At 41.8% G+C, this 14,754-nt stretch overlaps 1 protein-coding gene across 1 annotated transcript in view; it reads right to left on the bottom strand.

Moving 5' to 3' along the window:
• Positions 1-14,754, bottom strand: part of LOC110534522 (rho GTPase-activating protein 10) — a 61,454-nt gene that overhangs the window by 45,096 nt on the left and 1,604 nt on the right. The window lies entirely within an intron of this gene.

Consider the following 14,754-nt stretch of genomic DNA (forward strand, 5'->3'; position numbering starts at 1 on the left):
CTGTTGGCCTAGCGACTCCATACAGACAATGTACACGGTGCTTGAGCCAGTACTGTTTAGACAAGCATGCTTCAAAACTTTGTTCATTTGCATAATGTATCGCTCACATTCGCTAGTAAAATGTTCAGACTCACCATCGTTGACTTTCCCCCAGAATTCAACCATGCTAAGAATTCTTTATTACGCAATATTGAGTGTATGAATGATAGTTAAGATTAGATCTCATATGATTCTGTAGCTTTTCAATATGAAATTCTTGATATGGCCGACCTCTAATTTCCACTGAACATTTCACAAAAACGCATTTACTTTAACAGCACAGATGCAAAATTTGGTAACAGAATGACAGTTGTACCATCATTCTGTTACCAAACTTTGCATCTGCACTGTTCTTCAACTACATGCATTTTTTAAAGAGTTTGTGGAAATTGACAAGTAATCATTGTGCATAGAGTTGTACAGTTTGTTTAACTTTGCAATTACTGGTTTTTGTTTGACAAATTTTAAAGTGAAAAATCTCTGAAAAAAAAAAAAAACCCAAGTCAAATCTCACCTAACTGACCGTAATTAAAATCCTTAGAGAAGTCTCAAGTTGGACCCAATCCATGCCTTGCTTTGACAGACACTTGAGTAGAGAAACATAATGGGATGGTTAGGCCTACTCATAAGCACCTAGACACTAGCCTGCTATGCCAAAGGTCCTCTAATTCACTGCTCACACAAACACATGATTGCATGTAAAGCCGCAGCAGTGTGCTTCCTTCCTCTGATGGGCTGACTGATACAAGGCTCAACGAGAGCTGTGACCACAGCTTTTTGCAGCCTTGTTTGTGCCCAACTACTAAAAACACACCAGGGCACAGGTTGAGCATCTGTTGCAGACAAAACCCACCAACCAAGAAAGACACTTAAACTACTTCAACACTTTGAGAGGATCAAATCTCGAAAAAGTTACGATTCGTTAAGATTAAATAACAATAAGCTATATGACAAAATCAGCTGCTGAACCTATACGCCATAAACCAAAGGATTGGGCATTACTGCAGTAATGTTTAACCTCATGTTATTGCCCTGCCATCTCCGTTGTTGAGATCTGGAGGCTCCTTGTATGTCTCCTGTACACAGTGACCATCGCCTTCTAGCAGACTAAGTCAACCATCCAGTAGACTGGTAGACCCAGTGCTGTACATATGAACTGTGGTAGTAAAGTGGGTTAATAGCCTTGATGCAGTGTTGTCAAAACAGAGGTATGGCCAGGCCAACAAGTCAAACAGGTCATTATTTTGTTAGTAAACATACCCTGCTGAACATAGCAATTAGCTTTCTAGCGACTGTGGAACTCAGAGTCCAAACCACAGAGAGGGATCCAGACCTCTGAATCTGGCCAGTCCTTCCTCTGACTCATTGAGCAGAATTAGGAACTGAGACAAGAACCTTGTAATCAGGTTCCCACTGATTAGTTTGACCAGCTTTCATCCTTAGTCACTCCCAGTTCCCACCGAGGGCATTCCATCCAGATAGCAACAGGTTAGTTAAGCTAGACCAGTCTGCCAGTGCCACAGCAGGCCTCAGTGCTGTGGTTGTCTGTTGCACAGGCTGATCGATTCACAACAAGCAACAGAGACAGTGTTTCTCAGCCCCAGGGATATATGAAGAGATATTCTACCTAACAGAGCCAGTGTCTCTGTACCTTTTGACATATGCAATAGACACACCTCATTAACATGGTATTGCTACAATATATCTGTTTTGTTAGCCACCATTATGTGCTTTGAGGTACCTTAGCTCCGGTTGGCTAGCTCAACTGGCTTAGGCTAAATGTCAACGCCATGGTGATGCAGTTTAAAACGAGCGCTTCATTTGTGCAACCTGGAGCAAATCAAACACTAGGACACCCTGTGAAGCCTACCATCTGTATGTGGCAGCTCTTAACAGATAACAGGCATAGGTGTAAACAGCGGCATGGTCCATCTCCAACAAATCTGGAGGTTTCCCTCTATTGTATAAAAACAACTATATGCATTCTGGATATAGTTGAACCTTTCCTCCCCAACACGTTTAACTAACGCAGGAAAACATGCTTTGACAACATGCCATGACACCCTGAGTTAGTGTCTCCACAGCCTACACTATCTGGAGAAGTCAGGACACCCTTTTGTTACAGCAGTGTCACATCAGCAGTGAGAACTCACTTAAAGGCCTGATTCAGTGTTGAATTCATTTATTGCCGTCACAGGGAGAAAAATCTGAATTTGTGGTTGGTTATGACATAGAATAGGCTAACAATTTGACTCCCAAGCATTGAAGACATTCCTTTAAACTTAGCCTTCAGTGTCAGAGCAGCAGAAAGAAGACAAACAAACAGAATCCATGGTTTGGTGGGGGAAGACAGCTGTTGGCCATTATAGGCTATAGGATAATGTGATGACATCCCAAACAAGTGTATGCTTCCCCATGCAAGCATTCCTTTAAAAAAGGTCCAAAGGACAGCCGTAAAAAAAAAAAAAAGCATTCTTTAACAGATAAGAGAAGGAGTGCCTTGAAGTACTCAGCTGAGCAGAGGAAGACACTGGAGGGAGCTAGACATGAGCCACACTGAATTCTAGATATGATAGCGATCTCAAGTTTTACTATCATGACAAAGTATATTAGGGCACAAAGGAAGGGCGTAGTGTGGATGGATGTACTTCAGATATCCCTGTGCTTAAAAATGGCCACTTGGTCATCCAACTGGTTTCTCACACTTTTCAGACCTGTTCCTTTCCATTCCATGTGGACTGTTCCATGAAAGTCCCGTTTCCTCTCCGCTCTTTCTCTGGTGAGGGGGAGGGTTCAAGGACACGGTACACAGTTCAGTTAGAGAATGCACACGGGAGGGTGATGTCATCGGAATTCAACAGTTCAGTTGACATTGGCTTGATTAGCCCCATGTGTGGTGTGTCCTCACCTTGACTCCGTCCCATTGATTCTTACTCTGGTTACAGCTACAGTGCAGTCACTAACTGAATCAGTCCCTCCGCCCATATTCCTCTTTCCCTCCCAGAAGGGTGGGTACTAGCAGAGACAGGAAGAAAGCAGCTAGCTCAACCATTACATAACACCCTTCACCCTAGCATTCTTACATCATTTGTAATACTCGAACTGGTGGAAAAACAAACCTGGCAACTGCACATGTTGTGGTATCCCGGGGTGTATAACTTCAAGACAATTGCACAGAGCAGCTGCTGGCACACATCAATGAGATCTCAGCGGAGCAACAACAAAACGTGACAGGCAAGAGGTCTGTATTTAATAGATCCCAGAGATAACGGTTATCCTACAGTGGCAGAACAAATACCAAGACACCCGAACTTCCACCCAAGGAAAATACATCTTGTTCCTGGTCCTAGCCATACTGCCTTTTAAAAGGCAAGGCATTTCAGTAAAACTAACAAATCATTTCAGTTAAATTGGGAACTGTTGACTTTCAGCCCCACCACTTGTCCATGTAAAAACCAGAGACCCTGCTTGGCTGCGTGAGTCATGATGCCACAACCTTGCATTAATCTGATATCGTGAGCCAAGTTAAAGAGGAAAAACATGAAGGGGCCAAGATATGTGACAAACACATGTGTGTGTATGTATTAAGCGGGGGGGGGGGGGCTATATCACGTCACCTCCTAGCCAGGGTTCCATCTTTGGTGAGGTGCTCTAGTCTACAGTACAGCAGAACTGACCTATCAGCATCCAGCCTTGCGCGAAAGACAACTGAAGTACAAATGGTGGGACATGTTAAATGTTTGTTGCTGGCCTCGGTCCTGGTCAGATACAGCCTAGTCTAGAAGATCAAAGGTGGGGTACTCTTTAAAGGCTGCGCTGTTCAAATCTAGGTTGAGTCAAGAGAACAGAAATGGCCCTACACTTTATAAGGACAGACCCGACTCTACAAAGTGGAAGAGATCGGTTCAAAGAGGCTCTACTGTAGCTTAAGTGCTGTGGAATATAATAAAGTGTTATGGATGCATGTTTGCGTTCACACAGAGCTGGGCAGTATACCGTATTTAACAATCTACCAATACTGATGCACGGACCGATTTGAGTTTTTAACTTTACCTTCTATAAACGGTATTTGAATGTTATTGTTCACTTTGCTACTCGAGTCATCCACTTCCTCTATGCCACTTCCCACAGACCTAGCCCTGCCGTCACTCAAGGGGCGCATTTGTTGTTCCTTGACCACGACACTTGTGTTCAGTCTGTACGGTCAATGCAGCACTGTTGATAACGATGCCGTTTTCACAAGCGTTCTATAAAATTACACTATTCGTTTCTCTTACGTCTGCAAACAGCTAGCTTGTCTTTTCTTAGCAAGTTAGGCCTAAATTGTGGCCTAAAGTCACTAATGCTAATCGCTAGTTAGCTGGCTACTGAGTCAGCGCAAATGTAATTGGCTATATAGCCTGATAATACCAGTGATGGCATAGACCTATATCAGCATGTTTGTGCAACAGTATCTTCTAAATCAAAAGAGGAATACCAGAAGCACGAATATGTTAGCTACGTGAAGTAGCTAAAAGAAAACATTCAATGAAGCCAAAGATTATAGGGTCCCCTAGGTAACACTTAAGTTCCTACCCTGTCACAATACCTCCTCCCTGGCATTTTCATTTGTCGTCATGTCAAACACTATTGAAAGAGCCTATTATATTCTAACCATAGAATAACCATTCTATTTCCATGTAGGGCTGGACGGTATACCGCATTTTATGATATACCGGTATTGATGCAGGGACCGGTTTGGGTTTTTAACTCTACCTTCTATACTGGTATTTGAATGTTTGGTTTATTTAAAATGTGAGACTCCATGTGTAATGTCAATTTTTCATAGTTTACTTCGCTACTTAAGTCATATCTTTGCTTTTCTCAGACCTAGCTACGCACCCGTCACTCAAGGAGTCCATTTGATGTTCCTCAACCACGAGACTTGCGTTCAGTCTGCAGTTGTCACTGCTTCTTAATATAAATACACTAGCATTCTACAATGACACTATCAGTTTGTTTCTTACATCAACACAGCTAGTTTGTCTTTTCTTAGCAAGTTGCCCGAAATCTTGCGAGATGTTAATCGTTAGCCGCTAATGCTAATAGCTAGCTAAATAATGTACTGAGTAAGAGCAAACATAGCTACAGCCTGATAATACCAGTGATGGTGTAGACCTGAAATCAGCATGTTGTTTGTGCAACAGTATCTTCTAAATCAAAGAGGACTCACTAAACACAATGCTTTGTAAATTATGTCACTGTTGGAGTGTGCTCCTGGCCATTCGTACATAAAAAAATAAAAATAAAAAAGGAAATGGTGCCATCTGGTTTGCTTAATATAAGGAATTTGAAATTTACACTTAAGTACATTTACTTTTGATACTTAAGTATATTTAAAAATAAACACTTTAGACTTTTACTCAAGTAGTATTTTACTCTGACTTTTACTTGTCATTTTTTTATTAAACATACATTTACTCAAGTATGACAATTGGGTACTTTTGCCACCACTACAATAGAGTGCAGAAATTATAAAAAAGTTTGTTTTGGTTGAAGTTGATTTGAACAGTATAAAACAAATGAGAATGGAGAAAGACTTGAATGCATGTGATGCCACCCTAGGATCACTCACTACTCATGAAGCAAATGTATAACTTATATTATTCAACAACTAAAAATACTGTGATATATTTCAGCCATATCACCCAGCCCTACACTTAGCCTCACTTAATAAACATTCAGCAGCATAATCCGACTGCTTATTCATGCTTCATTCAACCCCACAGCGCACTGCAACTGGTTCCATGTTTGTGCTGGACCTTCAGTACCACACTAGTGTACAACCTGTTGCTCATGATGTGATGGTTTTCCCTCAGAGCAGCAGAGTTAATACAACCACATCAACCAAGCCAGTTCAGGTCCGGACACAAACACCCCGTAAAGTCCCATAGTGAATTCAATGAAGCCATGACAAGCTAGTAGGACTAATATACGTTTTGACGCATCCTTTGAAAAGTTTCCTGGATTGCTAATGCGACTCACTCCATGCACAGCTGTTCTGAAGGAGGAGTGGCAAACATAAGCAGCCTAGTGAAACTGGGGAGGGTGGTGGCGAAGCTGAAAAATAGCTCAGTGCATCTTAAGTGTTGAAGTGACCTCACCTCAGACTGTAGCAGGGCGGGTGAATCATTAATACATTTGCCTCACATAGTAGATGTATTCATTATATTTTTCTCCGCAAAGCTGAATGTCCTGAGATGGTATTCCCAAGTATGCTCATTTTTGGATACTGTAATGGTTGGCCCACTGTGTAGCTGCAAACTACTGTACTTCCTAACTCTACCAACTTAAAAATAACTATCCACTAGTCTAGTCCTTGTAGTAGGCAGAGTAAAGCCTAACTCCTTCACCCCTTTGGGTAGAAAGTATCAAAACAATAGCAACTAGAACAGCCAACGCAAACAATCTTACTACAATGATACATTAAAATACCTGTTTGGAGCAGATGTTTTTCTGTAGAAGAGTCGTTGACATTTAGTTGTATATTCTCAACAAAGTGCACGCTGTGTTCATTGTGAGCACTGTTTGTTATGATTACTACAGAGGGGTATACTACAAACAGGATCAAGGAGTTAGCCAGCTTATCTGATGTGCCACTTGGGTCAGCTGTCATCAACAGGCAGAGCTAGAGAGCGGCTGGGCCCAGGGCCTCACGGGCCAATTAACTGTTTACACGGCCATGCCTTTCCCAATCCTTCCTGTTCCACTCGCCTATCTTTCCAGTCAGAAGCAAAACTCCGTTCCACTCACAGGCACAACCATTTTCCTCGGGAGGCCACCCTCGTTCCGCCTCTCTCTAGTTTGTTCAGAGTTCAACCCCACCCCTTCCATAGTATTACCCTTCATGACAACAGCAGCATTACCCAATTTCTACCCTTCTACCCTCAGGGTTCTTCAACATCAAAACATGTCTACACTTTTTAATTTTATTTTTTTAAAGGTCAGAGGAAATTATCCCAAGAAATTCCAGGAGCTCCTTGGGTGTTACTTTTGTCTCCCAGCCCCTGTACATCCAATAGACAACTACGACAGGCTCTTAAATTTGAGGATTCTAGCTTTCACTCTGACTGGTCAAACTAGTTGCATAGGCTGAGTGAGAATTCCCTGTCCTTGTGTCCACATTTCTAGACCTCTGCATTTTATTAATGGGAGAGGCATAGGGAGAGGCTTCAAGCGGATACGGCCCATCTGGTTTTACCCTGAAGGTAACCTTCAGAGTCAGGCATTTGAAACACTGGTTTTAATCAATTCATTAATAAAAAAGGTACAGGAGTTCAGAGCCACCCAAGGGAAGGAGGGTGGAGCCTTCAGCAAACTGAAACACCTGCACCATAAAAGGGACTCCTGAGTGTCATGACCATGATCAAACCCAGGTAATATACACTGGTATCAGTTTCAGAAAAGAACCTCGTGTTTTGTTTAGAATGGCACTAGACGGATGGAAAAAGTTCCTCCTGCATGACCTCACATCTGTGTTAATGTGATTTTAATGAAAGATTGTGATGTGGCTCTTTGGCAGAATCCGTAATACGATTATAGGGGAGCGAGCCTGAGTAGCTTGCCAGACCGACTCATGCCCGTACACTCACTCTGGCCTGCCTGCCAACACCCAGCAAAAAGCTGCAAAACCTCTTGGCTTGTTTATTTATTTATTTTTTTTACAGGGAAAATTATGTGGGGGAAGGAAAAGACAAAACATCTTAATTTGTGAGTGGTCATCAGTTGACCAGAGGAAGTCAAGCTGTTGCCATGGTGGACTGAACATAGCCCGTCCGTCACATCAGCACAAACTGATTGCCTGGTTTAGTTCCACATGAGAGCTTGATACTTCCTTCCTCAATGTCCTCATCTAAAAAAAAAAAAACATTTTAAAAAGAGGAATGAGGTAGGGCTGGGCGATATGGCGTAAAAATCATAACTAATGGGCAATTCATGATACAGTAAGTTAGGCCTGCCCAACCCTCTTCCTGGAGATCTACAGTCTTATGGGTTCAGTCCAACCCTAATTTAACACACCGGATTCTACCAATTAGCTGCTCAACAAGCCCTTAACTAGCTGAATCAGCCATGCTAAATTAGGGTTGGACTGAAATCCTATAGGACAGTAGATCTCCACAAAGAGGGTTAGGCAGCCCTGTGTAACAGTATAACTTTAGACCGTCCCCTCTCCCATACCGGGGCTCGAACCAGGGACCCTCTGCACACAAACAGTCACCCACGAAGCATCGTTACCCATCGCTCCACAAAAGCCACGGCCCTTGCAGAGCAAGGGGAACCACTACTTCAAGGCCTCAGAGCGAGTGACGTCACCGATTGAAACGCTATCAGCGCGCACCACCGCTAACTAGCTAGCCATTTCACATCCGTTACACCTGCACTAAGTGTACAAAACATTAGGAAAACCTTCCCAATATTGAATTGCACCCCCTTTTGCCCCCGGGACAGCCTCAATTCATTCCACAAGGATGCTGGCCCATGTTGACTCCAATGCTTCCCACAGTTGTCCGGATGTCCTTTAGGTGGGGTCCATTGACACACACGGGAAACTGTTGAGCATGAAAAACCCAGCAGTGTTGCAGTTCTTGACAGTCAAACCAGTGCGTCTGGCACATACCACCATAGTCCTTTCAAAGGCATTTAAATGTTTTGGTCTTGCCCATTCACCTGCTGAATAGCACATACACAAGCCATGTCTCGAGGCTTAAAAAATCCTTATTTAAAACAGGTCTCCTCCTGTTCATTTACACTGATTGAAGTGGATTATTTGTTGTTCCAAGTAAGCTTTGTTACACAATTAATGCTCAATGCACTGTATTTCAAACAGCCTGGGATAATCTATGCATTTAGGGTTAGTTAAATTATACCTAGGCTAAATATAAGCCTTCAACCTTAAGATCCACTAATAATTACATTTTATAAAAATAGTTTAAAGTGCTTTTTGGAATAATCACTTCTGGTTCTCAAGTTTATCTATGAAAATGCTCTTTGTTACTAAATTTACCAGAACCATGCACAACCACCAATGACCAACTTCTGGTAGCAGCCATTATAAAATATGAGCGCATCTCAAACACTCAAGCATAAGACCACCTGCTATTGGAGGGGTAGGGAACCCTGTTCCTGTAGTGCCACAGGTACTGAGAGATTTTGTTCCAACTAGGCACCACACCAGACCAGAGGATGAAAAAAAGTACTCAATTGTCATGGGTGAGTAAAAATACAAAGTAAAAGCTATACATCAAATGTATAGCTTTTGATACAATTTCCTTTATAAAACTTTATTTTTACAGCCAGGGGAACACCAACATAAATGCTTCCTTTGTAAATTATGTTTAAATGAGTCCACCAGATTAGAGGAAGTAGGGATGACCTCTTGATAAGTGTGTGAATTGGACCTTTTTCCTGTCCTGCTAAGCATACAAATTGTAACTAGTGCTTGTGACTGGGGAAATATATGGTGTAAAAGGTTAATAATTTCCTTTAATAATGTAGTCAAATATAGATAGTAAATACCCCCCAAAACAACTTTAGTACTTAGGTAAAAATTGTTTACCAAATTGATCAGTTCAGTAATTGTCTAAATTCAACCCACCTGGTCTTCATGTTTTTGATTAAACTAACCCTGAAGTGTCTGCAGCACTCCAGGACCCGGGTTGCCTACCCCTGTGCTAGTGAGTAGCCAGCTAATCTCTATATTTAAAGTCTTGCCAACTTGGATCTATTTGCTTGCTAACAAGGTATAACAGTAGAACTGTTATGAACACACCCTCCTAACATAGCCTGTTCACTTTGTTTAGAGCAAGTTGTCCTTCCTGGATAAGATGCTCATTTCTCTGAATGAGAAGGAGTTGCCAATGCCTTATATAATGTGTATTTCTATGCTCATCTAGAACACATAAGTCTGTCTAAAATGCTGCTAGCAGTACCGCAATTCTGCGTGTGACAAACTGAGCATCATTTTCCAAAATCATGTTCATTGACACATCCCATTTTAGTAGTGTCTGCTCAACATTTTGGGAGTTGAGACATAAAAAGGGCATTGTTAAAGGTTAAGTTCTCCTCTATTACAGTAAAATAATGTCTTGTTTCAATATGATTATGCTGGTATAAATCTGAAATGCAAATAGAGAGTTGAAACTGCTTGTTGTCAGAGGGGAAGAATATGCTCTTTCATTGTTGTGTGGCAGGAGAGGTGCTTGGTGTCGGAGTGTGAGTGGAAAGGTGCACAGTGCACACAGCAGTGAAGGAGCGAAGGAGACGAGACCAAAAAGACAAACCCCCATAAAAATTAAAACACATAACCTTGATTCTTGCCATACAGGCATTTGGAACATTGCGCTAAAACATTAGATATATCACCCAGCCCTAATAGAAGACACTATCAGAAATCAAGACTGAGTTTTAGTGGCTAATACTTCTCACAAGAAAAGCTCCCGTGGAGATCTCAGGATGTTCTTTGAAAAGCAGACATTCTCAATTATGACCAATGAGAGACTAAACCCTAACATAATGAAAAGTTATTAAAAATAAAAAATAAGTGACTGACATGTTGAGTTGGTTGGGTAACAGGGGGTACGGAGCAGGCAGACTTATGGAGGAAACCACTCTTGAAACAGGAGCACATCCTCTGGCCTGTCCCTCTAGTGGGCACTTCCATGTCACAGGCTAGCTCCCTGGCCAAAGGCCCTGTTTGCACATTTCCGTCCCCCACAAAAAAAATCTAAGACTTTCTGTTGCGGGACATCCCCCTCAGGCGTAGGACTGAAAAGAGTGGCCCAGGGCCAAAGCTGGACCAGAGTAACTTGGAACTTGCGGAATTCCCTGGGTCTTGCTCTTGAAGATCCTACAGCAGCGACTGGCCCAAGAGAGCGCAACATTCCTCATCCCTAGTCCCTACCTTATTCAAACTCCAGCCTTCATCTAGCCTGGTTTCAGATCTGTTTGTGCTGCATAGCCAACTCCTACAGATCTGGGACCAGGCTACAGTTCATTACATGATATTTATACAGGCAGTGACACCAAATCTCTGGATGTTAACTGAAGATTAGCGTAATGCTGAATCTGCCCTTTGACAAAATAACTTTTAATGTTGCCATGAAGCCGATGGGAGGCTCACATGCCGTGAGGATTATATGCCAGAGAGCCCGAGTCAATTTCTCCGGTCAACATGGTCTGATTTCAAAGGTGATAAATGACGATCATCTCACTGAATCACAGCCAAGCCTCTTTTCAACCACAAAACCAAAGATGCTAAAGGCAGATAAAACAAAGTCAAACAAGTACAGCCAATTGCTGAGACATTTTACTCTGATCTCAGACTGTAGGCAGTTTTCCATTGACCTTGGTATATTCGACAAAAGCAATGTCGCAAATTCTTTTTTAACTAAAAACGGCAGATCTGAGAACGTATTAATTAATGCGCAATTTGCCTAAATGGGTAATGGAAACACTAACCACTGCATTTTTGAAAATTGGTTCTTGAGAGAAAAAAAAATGCTACGGTGTGATGTCATTACATGCAGCTGTTTTTAGTCAACAGACAAGATAGTTAAATGGAATCTCACCCTAGCAGGAATTGTCACATCTATTTTCTATGCAAACTTCCTAAATGTCATCAACAAACCAAAAGTAAATGGAAACTGGACAAGTTAATGGAAACATAGCTAGTGAGGGACTATGGCTGAAAACGTCACAAAAATGATGCACACGCTTCAAATGGGGCAGAGGTTTGAGTTGTGGCGATTCTGGATGGCCAGGTAGCTACCAAGAATGACGAGAAACTGCCATGTGGTGAATCATAAGTGACTCATTTCAGCTAGTTATGTCTATTCTTGACGATTTGACACATTTCATGTCAATGCTAACATGGCAACAATTTTTAAAAAAAATGCTAGCTAGCCAACCAACAACGGCAACATTTGCTCAAGGAGCACTTATGTTTTCAATAAACATTGAAGACGAAATATAGTTTACATGTTATCAACAATCTAAGCCAACCGTCTGTTTTGCCCCATAGTGCGCACGCGTGGATTGTTGCGGAAAAACAGCCAACCCGTCTAGTCAGTGTACTCTGTCTCACTAGACCTAGCAGCTGTCAGTAGATGCTCTGCTGTGTCTTAAACACAGTTGTTCTAAGTCAATGTAATGAGAACTTGGTGTTTGCTCATGGCTGTGACTTCACACAGAGAAGTGAGTGAGTGCACAAAGCTGACACTGTATATACTGGAGCAGCTTAGAGGTGTAAGAGACTAGTGAAGACACCACATGCCACTTTACGCGGGCACAGACTCCACCGATCCCATCTTATTTATCGCTTAATAAGGACATAAAACCAGGTAAACACTGCTACCTAAAATAAACGCTGTTCTTGATCTCAGACAAAGATGATCTTGAGCCTCTGTTCAACCACAATCACATGTCTAGCTAGCTAACTAGGCTAAGGTTATAGTGTAGAGCAGCCATATACAGTAAGCACATTAGGAAATAGGCTAGGCCTACAAGTCAAAGTTGATGCACAGCCAACTGGCTGCCACATGAGTTTATTTTTTATAAATCGTTTGTCATTTAGAAGACGTCCTTATCCTGGTTGAATTATAGGAGCAATTAGGGTTAAACGCCTTTCTCAACGGGACATCTACAGATGTTTCCCCTCGTCAGCCCGGGGATTCAAGCCAGCAACCTTTGTTATTGGCCCAACACCCTTAACCTCTAGGCTACCTGCTGCTGTTTTGCCTCTTGGCAGTTGAGTAATGTCATGATTTGGTAGACATCTACAACACTAATAACCTAGCGTATTTCTGTTCATTTCCATGAAATAAAACACAGTAGCCTCTTCACTGATTTGGCATTCTAAAGGGGTTGTCACGCACTGAAGACGTGGATGTCGATTAAGGCAGCCCCCCACACCCCTCTGGTTCAGAGGGGTTGAGGTAAATGCGTTAGACACATTTCAGTTCAAGGCATTCAGTCGTACAACTAGGTATCCCCCTTTCATCAAGTAGAATATTAAATGTGCTCTGCTTGTGGTCTTTGGTCTCAACAAATGTCTTCCAAAGACTGCCTGTTACTAGGGGCCTACTCAGAATCCAGACATTAAACAGATTTCAACACTACTCAAATGTATTGAACTTAGGAAATCAACTAAATGTAATTAACATGTATTAATTTGCCCAAGTTATATCATAAATCATGAACAAACTGAATCAGTGATTTGTATTTTGCACACGTATGCCTACAGTACACTGTAGCCATGGGCAATGAGGCGAATTATAACTGTCTTCTGGTAGAGATGGAAAGACACAAACCTTTTCAATTAAATGTTGACAAAAAAAACTTGTCATTCTGCCAGAAAAGCACAGGCTATCATGATTATTTGCATCAATCCAGTTGACATTTGTTTAGCAAATTCTGAAATAATGTAAGGGCTACAGAAACATTGATAAAAAAAACATTCTCTGGCTGGTGCTCACCTGCAATACAAGGTAACTTCACCAAAAATAATACATTTATATTTTTCACAGATCAAATGTAGTGTCTTGATGTGGTTTAAGCATTGTTGAGGACTTACAACATCCAATTGTTTTTCCAATAAAAATGTATATTTACTTAAGTGTTCTTTTTAGGACGAAAACGAGGAAAGCAGAAACCTGGAGAAACAAAACTGAGAAAAATAAAAACCGATTTTAGAGCCCGATGTTACCAGCAAAAGATAGGCCCACTTCAACACAAGGCCTGCCAAACATACATCCCACTGAGCCCCCTGCAGAGAGCCAGCCTAGCAGGGTGATGCTCCATGTTGATGCAAAGGGTGTGTGCTACCTGCATAATGAAATAAGCTCACCTTTCCATTCTAGAACCTTCAAGTCTTTGGCATAACAATAGGGTACATGCCTAAACAGACAAGTCCATGTTTATTTTTCTTACAGTGGGAGTGTGGCCTACTGCAAATTAACATCGGAAACACTATTTTTAGTCCGCTGCACTGAAGGTTAAGAGGTTGACCTGAGCTATTCTGGGCTGCATCACCGATTGTAGTGAACCGATAAACTCTTAAGCTCATCACTGGCTTCTAATGAGACCAGTAGAGTACCAGTTGCACTAGGAAGGGTCAATCAATTGTCAAAGCAAGCAAGCAATCTCTCCTGGCCTGAACAACTAATTGTGTGGGCTACCTACAGCTACACTACTCTACATTGTATTGAAGCTCACATGCAATGTGAATAACAGAGGTGGTTCTATTCCAAACAGTTTGTCCGAGGCTGCCCCAGAGAGTTCCACTGCACATGTTGGTCCCTGATAACTCCCAAAATGGCCTGCAAAACAGAGAGGCGTCTGCAAAAGTCACGTTACTCTTTATTTTTAGAAATATTATGTTTCTTCTCTGGCTTTTTCAAATGTGACATTCAATCTCTTTGCACCTAGAAAAATGAGAGATGAAAGTAGACCAGTGTTTTGAGTGTAATGAAAACACATTGGCATGCCTTGCTAGAAATCCTTGACTTATGAATGACAAGGAAACCTCAGAGGCTTGCAGTGGACTAAAAGCAGTAGTTAAAGCAACTAACAGTGACTAAATTAAGTTAACCGGTTTGCCTGACAGATATCAGTGGCGTTTTCAGGGCTTTGTTCCAGCAATGACCAGGTAGCTGATTGCCTCAACTAACTTGTACGTTG

This window comes from Oncorhynchus mykiss, chromosome 10, assembly GCF_057628025.1.
Source record: "Oncorhynchus mykiss isolate SJ-2025 chromosome 10, ASM5762802v1, whole genome shotgun sequence".
Lineage (NCBI taxonomy): Eukaryota > Metazoa > Chordata > Actinopteri > Salmoniformes > Salmonidae > Oncorhynchus > Oncorhynchus mykiss.